This window comes from Lemur catta, chromosome 1 (assembly GCF_020740605.2).
Source record: "Lemur catta isolate mLemCat1 chromosome 1, mLemCat1.pri, whole genome shotgun sequence".
Lineage (NCBI taxonomy): Eukaryota > Metazoa > Chordata > Mammalia > Primates > Lemuridae > Lemur > Lemur catta.
This window is the reverse complement of record NC_059128.1, coordinates 31,226,309-31,241,462: the sequence shown is the minus strand read 5'-3', so window position 1 is coordinate 31,241,462 and position 15,154 is coordinate 31,226,309. Positions and strand designations below refer to the sequence as shown.

At 47.8% G+C, this 15,154-nt stretch overlaps 1 protein-coding gene across 1 annotated transcript in view; it reads right to left on the bottom strand.

Annotated features, from left to right (window-relative positions):
• TMEM229B (transmembrane protein 229B) overlaps positions 1–15,154 on the bottom strand; it is a 40,243-nt gene that overhangs the window by 14,737 nt on the left and 10,352 nt on the right. The gene's annotated exons all lie outside the window — the stretch shown is intronic.

Below are 15,154 nucleotides of genomic sequence, written 5' to 3'. Positions count from 1 at the left end.
ACGAAGGAGCAGAGATCACCGCTCAGGTTTAAGCTCTGTCATCTCTCGGGCCTTCCTCTGCAGCCACCCACTCCCTCCTCCTCCCAGACCCTGCTCCAAGCCCACTCCTTTGTGGCACCGTCCCATATCCTCTGGGTCATTCCATCACTGATGTTCCCCCACAGGACTTTGACCATCTTTCTATTGAAACATGTTGTTCCACCTTAAAATTATTTCCTATGTACCTGTTTCCCCCACCACATGATGAATTCCTGGAGACCACAGGATTTCTGTTGGATGGATAGACAGGCAAGGTGGAGAAGGGTCCAGCTATATTTGTGGGTGACTGAGTCATCCAGTGTCACTAACCAAGCAGGGTAATGTCTGGCATTTCTAATTTCTAGGCCACCATCCTGGGAGGACTCACTCCCACAGAGCACCATAAACATTGGTTTACGATGGTCAAGGTTATCTCAGCAAGACGAGGAAAACAAGGAGTGCTTGTTCTCCTTCCTCCAAGAACCATGACATCTCCAAGAACCATGACACGGGAACAGAGAGGTGCGGAGAGACAGAGTGGGTGGCTTGGGTCTGGACGATACAGAACACATGTCCAGTGTCACACCTCCTTTACAGGGAGGGCTGGGGCAGGAACAGAGCTACCCAGGCAACCTGAGACACTGTAGGCTCCTACATGGGCAAGGGGCCAAGCCCAGGTTCAGGTCAGAGAATAACAATGCCTATTCTGTTATTTCTACAATGTGCTGGCACTCTCAAAATGCACATCCAGTTTTCATGCACGTAGGATTCATTTCCCAAAGAGGTTTAACCAGCAGCTGCTGGCAGGAAATTCCCTCTGCATCATTTTCTCTCCTCCCCGGTAACTATTTAGAGTAAGCTGGGCTTGCAGGTTTGAGTCTGCTTTTCTGACTGGAACCTAAAAACCAAATCTACCCTGACCCCCACCCCGCCAGCCCCATGGCCTGGAACCTAAGCATGCAGGCAAACACTAGCCCCCTTTTGCCCATACTCCTCTGCCTTAACCCTCCCCAAATCACCCTGTGAAGGAAAAAAACAGTCTTTTCCTACTACTCTCACATGCAACACAGAACACTTCTGTGACCAGATGTGGGTTTTCCCCATATGCTAAGCAAGTCTCCAGCAGACATTAACTGGGTATCCCAAATTCATTTCAACTCTGAAAGTACCTATCCCTAGGTAGCATCAGATGCCACATTTTGAAGGCTCAGACCTGCAAGACTATCCCCACTTCAGATGCCAATCATAAGCAGTAGTTTGTCACCTACACTCCTGACCTCCAGCCTACAGACCAGGGATCCAAAGACACCCTCCTTGGGCTCAAGTAATTTGCTAGGATAGCTCACAGACTCAAGGAAACACTTACCTTTATCAGCTTATTATAAAGGATGCAAGTGAACAGCCAGATGAAGAGGTGGACAGGACAGAGGTGCGGGGGCAGGGCACACCAGCACCTCCACCTGTTCAGCAGGCCAGCAGCTCATCAAACCTTCCTCAGGAGTATTTATATAGCTTCCTGGAGGTCAGTGGGTGGGGCTGAAAGTTCCCACACTCTGATCCTCTAATCATGTGGTCCTGCTGGTGACTGGCCCCATCCTGAGGCTATCTAGGGGCCCCACCCTAAGTCATCTCATTAGCATAAACTCAGGTATGATCATAGAAAAAAAAAATTAGCCGGGCATGGTGGCACATGCCTGTAGTCCCAGCTACTGGGGAGGCTGAGGCAGTAGGATCACTTAAGCCCAGGAGTTTGAGGTTGCTGTGAGCTAGGCTGACGCCATGGCACTCACTCTAGCCCGGGCAACACAGCGAGACTCTGTCTCAAAAAAAAAAAAAAAAAAAAAGAAATCCCGAGGGTTTTAGGAGCTCTGTGACAGGGACCCAGGACAAATACCAAACATATTTCACTTTACACCACACTCCCCCACCCAGGAGCCCACAAAGTAAAGAGAAGATGCCCCGGGACCCACTGGGGGGTCCCTCTGCTTAATCAAGGCCCCCAGTTCTTCCCACATGACCCAGAACAACTGCTTTTACTTATCCTGTAAGCCCAGCCCTGAACACAAATGGATCTGGCAACTTCCCAGACCAAGGAGTGACCACGCTCAGCTCAGCTGCAGATGCAGTTGGTATTCCAAATCCCCCTAAGGAAAGGATGTGTCTGGCCAGTTCCTCCTGGGATGCTAGGAGAGTGCTGACTGGCATAAGGAGAGTGGGTGGAGGGGGAGCCAGCCCCACCCCCTGCGCCCTGTCCTTCCACTCTGTGCCCCCTCGTGCAGGACATCCAATCTGTATTGCCCCGCATGCCTGACATCTCACCCCTGTCTTCTGTCTCACTTGGAGGCTACCTCATCCTGCCACCCTCCTCTCCTCTCATCCTCCCAACCATCCAGCCCTCTCTAGTTCACACACTCCTCCCAATGTGCCCCTCTAAGCAACCCTGCTCACTCAAATCTGACACGTGGAGGGTGGTCTCTGGCCCCATGCCCCTTTCCTCTCCCTCCCCCCCAGCCCTGCCTGGGTAGCTGCTGCTCTGCTGAGAGGCTGGACAGCTGCTGGGCTCTCTAATTAGCTACCTGGCCGCTGTCCCAGAGAGAGGCATGTGTTACTGTAAAGAGCCGCCTCACCGCCTTCATCAATAGTCCCCTCTGCAGATCCCGTCAGGCAGCAGCCGAGGCGCCTGAGAATCCTCCTCACATGACAACAGCAAGCCTCCTATGGGCTGGGAAAGAAAAGGCAGTGGCCTCACAGCCTCACTGGTGAAGTGACCCGGGGTTTATCTGGGTTCTCCCCATCACTGCCCACGTCCTTAGGGTGTCCCACAGGTTACCCCACACACTGTGCCTTCAGGGGCAGTGGGGACACTGCAGGTGGAGAGAAGCCCAGCAGGTCTCTCAGAAGGCAGTGACACCAGGCTCTGTTTTTCACAGTCTTGCAGAGCCAAGCCACCCCAGAGATTTCTAAACAACCAGCAAGGCCTGTGGTAGCTGGCTTGTTTATTCAAGGTCTTGTATCACAGTAGTCGACAAATGTTTGCGTACCTGCTGAAGGCCAGGCACTGGACTCGTGTGAAGAGGATGACACCCCTGCCCCCTGGGGTGATGGGAAACAGACAATGAGTAAGCCAACACACACCGCAATTGCTGATATCATGCCGATATTCTGCCATGAAGATGTGGAAAGGCCTGGTGGGGCACAGAAAGAAAGTGGATGCTGGAGGGCGAGTTAAGGAGGTAGCATTTGGGCCTGGGTCAGAAAAGATGAGAAGAAGCCATGCAGAGAACTGTGGAAAAAGCATTCCAAGCAGAGGGAATGGTAAGTAAAAAGACCCCGAAGTAGGAGAAGGCTAAACAGGTTTGAGGAACAGCAAGGCCAGAGTAGCTGGAGTCTGTGCCTTCGCTGCCGCTGATCCCCGCCTGCAGGGGTGCACAGCGACCCCAGCCCAGCAACCACGGCACCACAGTCCCCTGGCTCCGTGACTCAGGGATGGACGTGTGCTCCAATCAGAGCTCATCCTGGGACTTTCATGGGAATGACCAGAAAAGAGCTGACCACTCTTTTGTCAGTGGACTTGGAGCTGTAAGGATGTAAGTCTGAAGTTGACAGGGTGAGAGTGGAAGCAGTCTGAGAGAAAGAGAGAGAGACAAACACCAAATCCAAGGGTATCTATATGAATCCTGGATCCAGCTGTTAAGGATGACCCTTGAGAAACCCTCTACATTTAGATTTGAGAGCCCCAACACTGCCTGCCAAGCAATGAGTTTTCCCACTTAGTGAAAGCAAAGGGTATTAACAAACTAGAACCATTGGCTGCATGCATTATTTATTTATTTATGAATGAATGAATGAATGAATGAGACAGGGTCTCACTCTGTCTCCCAGGGTGGAGTGCAGTGGTGTGATCATAGCTCACTGCAGCCTCAAACTCCTGAGCTCAAGGGATCCTCTCACCTCAGCCAGGACTATAAGTGCACACCACCACGCCAATCAACCACTGCCAATCTACTCCCCAAAAGACAGACCACATAGCCACAGTGAGATATGATTGCTGCCCAGACTTTGCAATTTCCCCCTGATTGGTAGAGAAGATGATTCGCCTGACCTTGCCAGCAACTTGGCATACCCTGACAATCTTCTGCAAACAGGACTCATGACAGCTAGTGACAAAACACAGCCAAGAATTGGTAGCGCAACAAACAGATTTTTTTTTTTACAAATTTCAGAACTGCACTATCCAATTTGATAGCCACTAGCCACATGTGGCTATTTAAATTTAAATTTTAATGAACTAAAGGTGAATAAAGTAAAAACTTCAGTTTCTCAGTTGCACTATCCACATTTCAAGTGCTCAATAGCGACATGTGGCTAGTGTCTACCATACTGGGTAGTCCAGATATAGAGCATTTTCATCAACACAGAATGTTCCATTGGATAGCCCTGCTTTAGAACTTACCAAGGGTGACCAGAAGGCCACCAGCACTTAGACCTAAAGTTGAGCTCCATTTCCATGCTCTTGGAAATCCTTTCCTTCTGAACAGACACACCTGCCCTCCCTCTCACCCTCAGGCTCAGGCCTAGTTAAATAAGGCTGCCATTGTGAGGAAGAGGGGAGGGTTAAGCCTTGTTCATGAAAGTCACTATCTACCGTCTGAAGAGTGACTTACGTCCAAGAGGCCAGGAGAGGGCCCTGGCTATTGGGTGAATGAGGCTAGCCCTTGGATCTCTGGCTACAACTCAGATTAGGAGGTGCTGCTTGGAGTGTTTAAAAATCCCACACTGTTTATTCTTGGCCTTATTTTTTTTTTTTTTTGAGACACAGTCTCGCTCTGTTGCCCGGGCTAGAGTGAGTGCCGTGGCGTCAGCCTAGCTCACAACAACTCACAGCAACCTCAAACTCCTGGGCTTAAGCAATCCTTCTGCCTCAGCCTCCCAAGTAGCTGGGACTACAGGCATGCGCCACCATGCCCGGCTAATAATTTTTTATTTTTAGTTGGCCAGATAATTTCTTTCTATTTTTAGTAGAGACGGGGTCTCACTCTTGCTCAGGCTGGTCTCGAACTCCTGACCTTGAGCGATCCACCCGCCTCGGCCTCCCAGAGTGCCAGGATTACAGGTGTGAGCCACCGCGCCCGGCCCTGTTCTTGGCCTTCTATGTGCCAGGTAGCTTCCACTCGGGCCATCTCCTCAGTGCCTTCCACAAGTCTATCAGGCAGGCATCAACCCTGACTTACTCAGGAGGCAAGTGACGCTCAAAGAGGTTAAGGGTCTTGCTTACAGCCACAGCTAGAAAATAGGAGGGCCAAGGTCTTTACCAGTGCTTTTTACCCTTACTCCACTCATGAGAGATGGGGATGTGTGGACAATCATGAGAGGGACTTGATTTACCTAAGGCAATAGGCCACCTACAGTTGACAATAGGTTATCATACCACACAATCTCACGTAAGCTACCCCCAGGGCTTGGGAGAGCTGCCTTCCAAGGGAATGCACCTTGAAAGGTCAAGGCCCGTTCTTGAAAGACACCACACCAGAACCACAGGGAGGCCGCCAGATAAGATAAAGCGGGGGAGGGGGTAAGGGCAGGATGCAGAAAGCAGCAGTTCTCCCTGGGTAAAGAGGAAAGGGCATGATCCATGTGTTCCTTCTCTGCATCCCCATGTCCTGCATAATATCTGACACTGAGTAGGGACTCACTCTCCAGTTGCTGACGGGAGGAAAGCAGGGTGCAGGCCCTCAAAGAGGGAGGAGCCTGAGGTTCAGGAGCATTGGGGGAAAGACTGAGCAACAAGAGTTGTTCTGGGAGAGCCGTGATGGTTGCTGTTTGTTTTCCACCTGACCCAATCTGGACTGTCCCTTTCCTTTAAGAAATAGCCCACAAGAAAGGCTGGCATACACTAGGCTGGGCACTGGCCCCAGCCACGCCAGGCACTTCCACCATGAGCCGTAAGCCCAGCGTCCCTGACCCTTCGCTTAGCCACTTGCTGGACAGCTCCATCCACTGAGAAAGCATGGAGCCTTGCAACGTGCTCAAAATACAGCTCCAAACTGCAGTTAGGCAAGAGTAATTAAAGGAAATGTTATCTCAGTCAGTCTCTCATTAGCCACATAATTAGACTGCTGAAAATAATTAACATTCCTTCTGACAAAGGAAACAGAGGACCCATTACATTCATTAGGACAGACTCAACCAGCCAGAGGAAGGCAGAGAAGAGAATTTATAAATAAGACCGAAAGAGGTTACATAGCTTCCTCAAGGTCACAGTGCTAGCAAGTGCCAGGTCTCCGATTCAAAGCCGAGCAGTGTGGATTCGACGCTCCACCAGAGGAACAGCTCTGGGGCTCCAAGTTTGGAGCCAGCAGATCTGGGGTACAGGAGGGGCCCTGAGTTGATGGTTATTGGATTTGGAGCAGCCAGGCCAGTCAGCCCCTCACCCCATCATGCCCTGGACACTGGGGTGGAGGGACAAGGGGACACCCAGACAAGCTCCTGCCAGTGCCCAGCAGGCACATGCCATGCTCCTGTCCACAAGCAGTGGTGGGGTCTCCAGTGCACAGAATCAGCACTCACAGAGGGGGGACCAGAAAACCTCAGGACACGACGAGAAGAGCACACAACCAAGGCTCCCCCAACACGTGGCAAAAACCAAGGCTGTGGAAGAAGCACCCAATTTAAAAACAGAAGAAGTTATAGCTTGGAAACAAAATTAATTGTACCAACAAAATAAAATGTTTTCAAAAGTGTTACTAATATACTCTGAGGGATAAGAGGGACTACTGTGTCCGTGAAACAAAGCAATGCTGTCACCAAAAAAAAATAAAAGTTAAATATCTTAGAAATGAAGAAAATTCACCATGGTTACCCCTGGATAAAAGAGTAGACTATTGAAAACTCTATACAGTCGTCCCTCAGTATCCGCGGGGGACTGGTCTCCACCCGCCATGGATACCAAAATCCTCAGATGCTCAAGTCCCTTATATAAAATGTGTAGTGTTTGCATGTAACCTACACACATTCTCTCATATACTTTAAATCACCTCCAGATTACTTATAATACCTAACACAATGTAAATGCTATGTAAGTAGTTGTTATACTGTATTGGTTTTTTATTTGTATTATTTTTAATTCCTATATTTTCTCAAATATTTTCAATATTCAGTAGGTTGAATCTGAGGAAATGGAATCTGTGGATACAGAGGGCTGCTTGTATATTTCTGCTTTTCTAAACTTCCTGTGTTACTTTCAGAATTGGAAAAGTTATTTTTTAAAATGCCTGGTATGAGGTAGCTGCTTGATAAGATTTTGTTGAACAAACTACTTTCCAAGTGAAAGGGGGTGGTAGGTCCTGTCCCCTGCACCAACTGTTGGCCCTTTCCAGGCTGGTCCACAACTCGCTGTCCCCCAATCACACCATCCATTCTCCTGCCTCCAGGTTTCTGCCCACAGGATTCCCCCACCTGGAGTGCCCTTACCTCTCGTCTGTGTTTACCTGCATTTGCCTGTCCTTCGATGTCCACTCAAAGACCCTCCTTAACCCAGCTTGATCCCTCCTCCCCCAAACTCCTAAGTGCACCTAGTTCTCCAGGGCTGTGGGACAGCTCTGGTTGAGTTGTCCAGTGGGGTCACAGTATTGACAACTTATATGTCCCTGACCTTTCAGTGAGGCCAAATCTTGTCTCCCTAACTCTATTTATTGTAGACTGCTTAAAGACACATGGGAGGCACTAGCCTTCCTCTTATACCCTCCTCTCCCGGGCTAGAGTGCCGTGGCGTCAGCCTAGCTCACAGCAGCCTCAAACTCCTGGGCTTAAGCGATCCTACTGCCTCGGCCTCCTGAGTAGCTGCGACTACAGGCATGCGCCACCATGCCTGGCTAATTTTTTCTATATATTTTTAGTTAGCCAGATAATTTCTTTCTACTTTTAGTAGAGACGGGGTCTCGCTCTTGCTCAGGCTGGTCTCGAACTCCTGACCTCAAGCGATCCACCCCACCCACCTTGGCCTCCCAGAGTGCTAGGATTACAGGCATGAGCCACTGCGCCCGGCCTGCAATACCATTCTTTTATGTCAGTTGAGAGAATGACGAATGAACTGTTGTTTCTGGTGGGAGTAGGAAGAGGAAAACAATTATGGAGATGAGGTTACTCAACAGGGCTGGGTCCAACATAGCCAGGCTCTTCCCCATGGGTGAGGCCTCTCAAAAATGAGGCACCTTGTCCTAGAGAGCTCTGAACTCCCACTCCTTGGGCTAGGATGCAGAAATACCTTGGAAACCCAAAGTGGATGGCCAGAAAATCTAGAAGCAAAATATTGATGAGGAGTAGGATATTTATATCCTTTATATCCTTAAGATGTATCCCACGGATTGCTTATTAGTAGGAAAGGGAAAATGTTAAACACATAGTGAAGGAATCGGACAACACCTTGATGGAGTATTCAAACCTAACATCACACATAAGTGCAGAAGGACATCCAGTGCCTCTGTATGTGATATACCGAAGAGGAGGCAGCATCCCTCACGTATATTCCAGCCAGGAATGTATAACCCAGAGTTTAAACACACGGCAACATCGGACAAATCCAAAAGGAAGAAAATTCTATTTAAAAAAGGGGAGGAGTCTATAGTCTCTAAAAATGTCAATGTTATAAAAGACAAAGAAAGGCCAAGGAACTGTTCTAGATTAAAGGAGACTAAAAAGGAATGACAACTAAGTGCAGTGTGTGATCCTAGACTGGGGTCTAGTATTGGACAAGCAAGATGCTGTCAAGGACATGGGGGTCAACTGACAAAACTGGAATATGGCCAGCAGAGCAGATAACATATCATATCAATGCCAATGTACTCAAGGTTATGTAAAAGAATATCCTTATTCTGGCCAGGCGCAGTGGTTCATGCCTGTAATCCCAGCACTTTGGGAGGCCGAGGCAGGAGCATTGCTTGAGGCCAGGAGTTTCAAGACCAGCTAGGGCAACATAGGGAGACCCTGTCTCTTAAAAAAAAAAAAATCTTATTCTTAGGAAATATGTAGGGACAAAGGGCCATGATGTAGGCAACTTACTCTTTACAGTTTAAAAAAATTATCCAGAGAGAAAACACAAATGATACAGCAAGTGGGGGGAAAATGTTAAAAATGGGTGAATTTGGATAGTTTAGAGAATAAAAAGTTTGGAGGAAGGGAAAAAACAACAAAGGGGACCCTCCCATAGGATGGGGTGGGGTACAGGTGGAACAGATGCAGAGGGAAAACAACATTGGTCATCAGAGGTCTTCACTGGGCACAAAAATTCCAGCTCTGGGATCTCTGCCTGCCAAAATGTCCCTCATGGAAACAGTTCCTCTCCCAATTTGGCCCTTTCCTTTCTTGCTTCTCCATTGATTTACTCCTCTCTCTTCCCAAGATCAACAATCTTCCAGGAGATCTCCATCCTAATGCCAGAAGACAGGGTTAAACTTTGAGGTCTGTTAGTGTATGTAATTAACTAATATTTCCTGCTAACGTTTTGACACATGTTTTGTCCACAAGCCTGTAATAATGAGTCAGGCTATACGTGTTAAACCAACGCCTTCTGAGTGTTTTCTGATACTTCATTTCCCAGAACTTCTGCTACTAGTCCCAGTCACGCTGGCTAACGTAGGCCTTCTGGCCATATTCCTCCCTTCTGAAGCCTCATGCAGGCAGATACCCCATTTTGACACCCCACCACCACCACGATCACCTAATTCCAAAGTAAAGCCCCCAGAAACAGGCACAGTCCCCTTCCTCTGGTTCACTGTCACAGCTGTGTGTGGCCACTTTAAATAACGCACAACCAGACAGCTGAAGTGTCTTTAAAGAGACTCACTGAGGGCTACAGGGACTCAGGCAAACCATTGTGTTATACAAATTCATTTACTTATTAATTCAGAAATCCTCTTGTCTGTGCAACCACTGAATGCTATGTAGGCTGGCGTATGAAGGCCGAAGCACAACAGTGGGGCTGATAGTTTTTAAAATATTGGAAATACAAAATCTTGGAAATTCTGTGACATCAAACATCAGGAAACTAATAATAACTTACAGTCTTGAAGCGCTTTTTACTTAAACAAGCCCTTTCAAGTTCATCTCATTATACACACATTCATTAAACATTTACTGGGTACCTATTCTGTGCCACCGGATAGGTGCAAAGACCACAAAGTCAAAGGCCCCAGGCCAGGCTGAAGGAAGCTGACATTCTATATAGTCTGGATTGCCCACTGGCACTGCACATGCTTGGGGCACCAGCCACAATGGGGAACCAAAGAAAATTATTTTAAGGAGGAGAAAATGAGAGAGAATCAAAAAGAAGCTATTTATGGCCTCAGCACACATGTACATTTTCTGGTTTCTAAAAATACAGCTTTATATTATAATTTAGAATTATGTTAATTTATTTTTAATTACTTATGAGACCTTAATATCATCAGTGCTGAGGGCCTCTAAAGGCCTTAATTCAGCCCAAATAGTAAATCAAGGGTTGTGATCCTAAATGCTAGCAAGGGTCAAGCAGCCTTCACAAATTGGTGAAGACTACTAAGAAAGCATGATTCACAGGCTCGGTGAGTGACTTGTTGGGAGGGGGAGGGGGAGAGAGGAGTTGAAGATGACACCCAGACTTCTGACTTGGGTGGTGTTGCCCAAGAGAAGAGATCGGGAAGAGGCGTGAGTCTCGGGACCCATCGTGAGCTGTGTTTCAGAGGCTCTAAGTGTGAGACGCCCACAGGACACGCAGGAAGAGCCAGCTCTAGGTTGGAGACCCCAGCTGGATGGGGCACTGCAGAGGAGGAACATGCTGGGGAGAAGGTGCAGGGGGTGACAGCTGGGACTGGCAGGGGATGAGGCACTGTGAAGGGGCCTGAGGAAGGACCAGGGAGGCAAGAGGACACCCAGGAGAGGACCTCAGGACACCCAGGGAAGCAGAGACAGGAGAGTGCCCAAGGCCATGGTCAACTGCAGAGGCAAGTCAGACAGCGACTGGGAAGATTTAGCAGCACAGAGGTCACTGATGACCATTTAGGAAGAAGTGAGCCAGGCATGGGGGAGTGGGGGGGATGTACCTGTAGTCCCAGCTACTCAGGAGGCCGAGGCAGGAGGATGGCTTGAGCCCAGGAGTTCAAGTCCAGCCTGGGCCACATAGCAAGTCCCTATCTCAATTTATTTATTTTTTTTTTTTTGAGACAGAGTCTCACTTTCTTGCCCTGAGTAGAGTGCCCTGGCCTCAGCCTAGCTCACAGCAACCTCAAACTCCTGGGCTCAAGGAATCCTCTTGCCTCAGCCTCCCAAGTAGCTGGGACTATAGGCACATGCCACCATGCCTGGCTAATTTTTTCTATTTTTAGTAGAGACGCGGTCTTGCTCTTGCTCTTGCTCAGGCTGGTCTTCAACTCCTGAGCTCAAACAATCCTCCCGCCTCAGCCTCCCAGAGTGCTAGGATTACAGGCGTGAGCCACCGCACCCAGCCAAAAAAAAAATTTTTTTTTTTTTTTTTCAAAAGAAAGAGGGACTGGGAAAGGAGGTAACTGAGACAATGCATGCAACTGACACATGAGAAACTAGCTGGTTTAGGAAAGGAGAGAGAAACACTGCTGGAGGAGAAGCAGAGGTGAGGAAGGTGTCCTCCCTTTTTTCTTCCTTATTCTCTTCCCTTCTCCTCTTTCTTTCCCTCCCTCCCTCCCTTCCTTCCTTTCTTTCTTTTCTTTCCAGATTAGAGAGCTAAGGATGTTTAAATGCTGAAGAGAAACCACAGCGAGGAAGAGTTTGTGGATGGGATATTCGTAGTGGGGCACACACACATGCTCTGGGCTGTCCTTGGGGTTGCAGGAGGGGAACACAGTGAGCCACAATCCCGAAGGCAGACAGGACACACGTATCATCATAATCCCCTTTACAGAGAGGGGACTTGGGCATACAGAGTAACTGGCCTAAGGTCATCCAGATACTGAGACATTGAGATGCTGAGACACTTCCCTGGGTGTCCCTAGGCCCAGAACACGTCTCCCAGTTCCTGGTCCTGGTCCCTTCTCCTAGTACAGGGAGGGGCAGGGCGTGAGGGGCAGCTCTGTCAGCACCACGGTGAAGGGGGGAGCACTGCAGGCACTTAGAGGTGGGGACCTGGAATCCCCACATGGCCCACAGAAGAACCCTCCCACGTGACTTTATAACGTTCCACTGGACATCACAGATGTGAAATGTCCATTTATAATTATCTACGTCTAGAACCTAATGCCCTTTCTGAAATAAACACAGGGGATTTTTGCATGGTTTTAACATACGTTGAATTGTCCAGGAATGCCATTAGCATGCAAAGTGAGGGGATTCTGCACTTTATGTTCTTTGGAACTTTACCAAGAATGGTTCATCATTTTGGAAAACCACATTAACCCCAGCAGCACGTCTCCTGGTCTTTGAGTGTCCCACACAATATACCTGTATCTTGCAGGTATTTGTGGATATTACACTCTCAATGAGTCTATGTAAAAGTTCAAGCATCTGACCGCATCCTTCTGTCTTCTGTGTGGTTGTGCCCAAGCAATTACATATTAGAATACATGATATTATATCGTTGGGGCTCAGAAACTAATATCTCAAGGTCTCTCTGACCTTCTCCTTCCCCCCAGCACTGATTCTCCCAAAGCCAGGATCAAGTTCTCTGAAGTTCCTTTATCTGCCTAAGATCTAGGCCCAACTGTTTTTTCTTCCCCTCCTTAAAAGACCAAGAATGTAACTACACCTGAAAACCACTCCTGAACAGACCCTTTACAAGTTAATCTCTGTTCTTGGATCCATTCATTCTCCCTAGTAATCCTTTATTGCCCCACAATAGAATTCTTCTTCCCTTTCCCATAACTTGTGTTACCAGGGTGGTATATTAGCTTCTGAACCCCTTTGGGGGGTGGGAAATCACTCTGTGATTCTCCCTGTGTGCACATTAAATAAACATGTATGCCTTTTCTCCAATTAATCTGCCTTTTGTGAGTTGATTTTTCATAGAATCTTCAGAGGGTGAAGGGAAAACTTTTCCTGGGCCCCCATAGTATTATAACTATTAAATAGTTTTCCCTTTATTTCTCTTTAGAGTACGGTTTGAGGCATTATAGTGATTCCTAAAAACTTATGTATATAGGTAGGTCATAATATCTATGAAATTTTCTTTTTTTTTTTTTTTGTGAGACAGGGTCTCACTCCGTCACCCCAGCTAGAGTGCAGTGCTGCCATCATAGCTCACTGCAACCTCAAACTCCTGGACTCAAGCAATCCTCCTGCCTCAGCCTCCCGAATACCTGGGACTATAGGTATGCACTGCCATGCCTGGCTAATTTCTATTTTTTATCGAGACGAGATCTTGCTCTTGCTCAGGCTGTTCTTGAACTCTTGAGCTCAAGCCGTCCTCCTGCCTCGGCCTCCCAGAGCAGACTAAAGTCTTCTACTGGTATCAACATGATGTTCCTAAGTGATGGGTACACAGACAATGTGGCCAACCTACAGGGCTTACAAAAACTGTGCAGCTGGGCACCTTTGGGAAATTTCATTTCCCTGATTAATTCAAATTATATTAATACTATATCTCAGCATTTTCCACCCTAACAACAGTAAGTAGAAGACCACAAGTCATCTGTAGGGGCCAGGGAAATGATACATGGTTCAATGTCTTTTAGACGAAGTTAAAGAAAATAGGTGCCAGGCTTGGTCTGTGGAATATCTTCCCTAATGGACGAGAAGATGAGTAAACAGTATGTAAGAGGATGCTTAAGGATATTTATGGAAAATGCTATATTGTGAGGAATCATGGACAGGAACAGGGATAGAAAAGTGATGGTCCCAGAGGACCTCCAATAGGTTAAAAAGGAAGGGCCAGAAGTATTTACAGCTCAGACTCTGAGAGGGGCTGATTATTTAATCATGGGGGCAAGGCGGCCTCAATTCCCACAGGCATGGCCGTCACTGCTAAACATGGACAAAGGGTAAAAAAAAACTGTGCCCTTCAATCAAAACGGGATAGCTGATTTTGTGTCCTCCATGAAACCTGAGGACACCTGGGAGCTGGGAAGAAAGGAGAGGAGTGGCCTCCTGGCTATGGAAAGGTCCGGAAACAGGGCTTGCCTAGCCTGGCTCTTGCACTGACACTGGCAACTCTGAGTCGAGTCACCGCTCTTCTCAGTTGCTGCATCAAAAAACTAAAATGCAATAGAACACGTTAGATTCCATCATTGTGCACTTTTATATTGTTTTCATGTTTTTCCATGTGCACGTGTACTTTTTTAAAATCTTAAAACATCTGGTCAGGCCCGGCGCAGTGGCTCACGCCTGTAATCCTAGCACTCTGGGAGGCTAAACCCGGAGAATTGCTTGAGCTCAGGAGTTCCAGACCAGCCTGAGCAAGAGTGAGACGCCATCTCTATTAAAAATAGAAAAAAATTGCTGGGCGTGGTGGCGAGCACCTGTAGTCCCAGCTACTCGGGAGACTGAGGCAGGAGGATCTCTTGAGCCCAGGAATTTGAGGTTGCCGTGAGCTAGGCTGATATCGTGGTACTCTGGCCCAGACAACAGAGCAAGACTCTGTGTCAAAAAAAAAAAAAAAAAAAATCTGGTCAAAGCAGTTATAGGAATTACGAAAACTGACTCTCAAATGAGTAGCTCCATCACCTCCCACATGAAAGTAGAACAAGGCACATTTGTGCCGCAAAAAAACATCCAGATACAGGAAGTGTTTCCAGGAACCAGTCTATAAGCCTCTTTGCATGAGCTAACCTGGCCAAAGGGCAACAGGGCCCCACCCAAGTTGAACTGGAATGCAAACCTCCAGCAGGTACCCCTCACTCTGAGGATGTACCAGTTGATTCTAGAGTCATGGCAGTGGGAAGAGGAAATGCCTTCTTGGTTTAGGAGTCATGCAGGGATTGATCCACAGGCCAGGACCCGAGGTGAGGCAAGAGAGTCACACGCCTCAGGCACAACATTTAAGAGAGTGCCAAAAACCTTAGTAATCAAGATGAATGATATTTTTAAAAAATCAAATTGGTAAACCAGAGATGTAGCTATATTGGAACTAGGGCCACAACTAGGAAGAAGCCAATGAGGTGGGGCCCCATGTGAGGTTCTGTGATATCTGAAAAGCCCA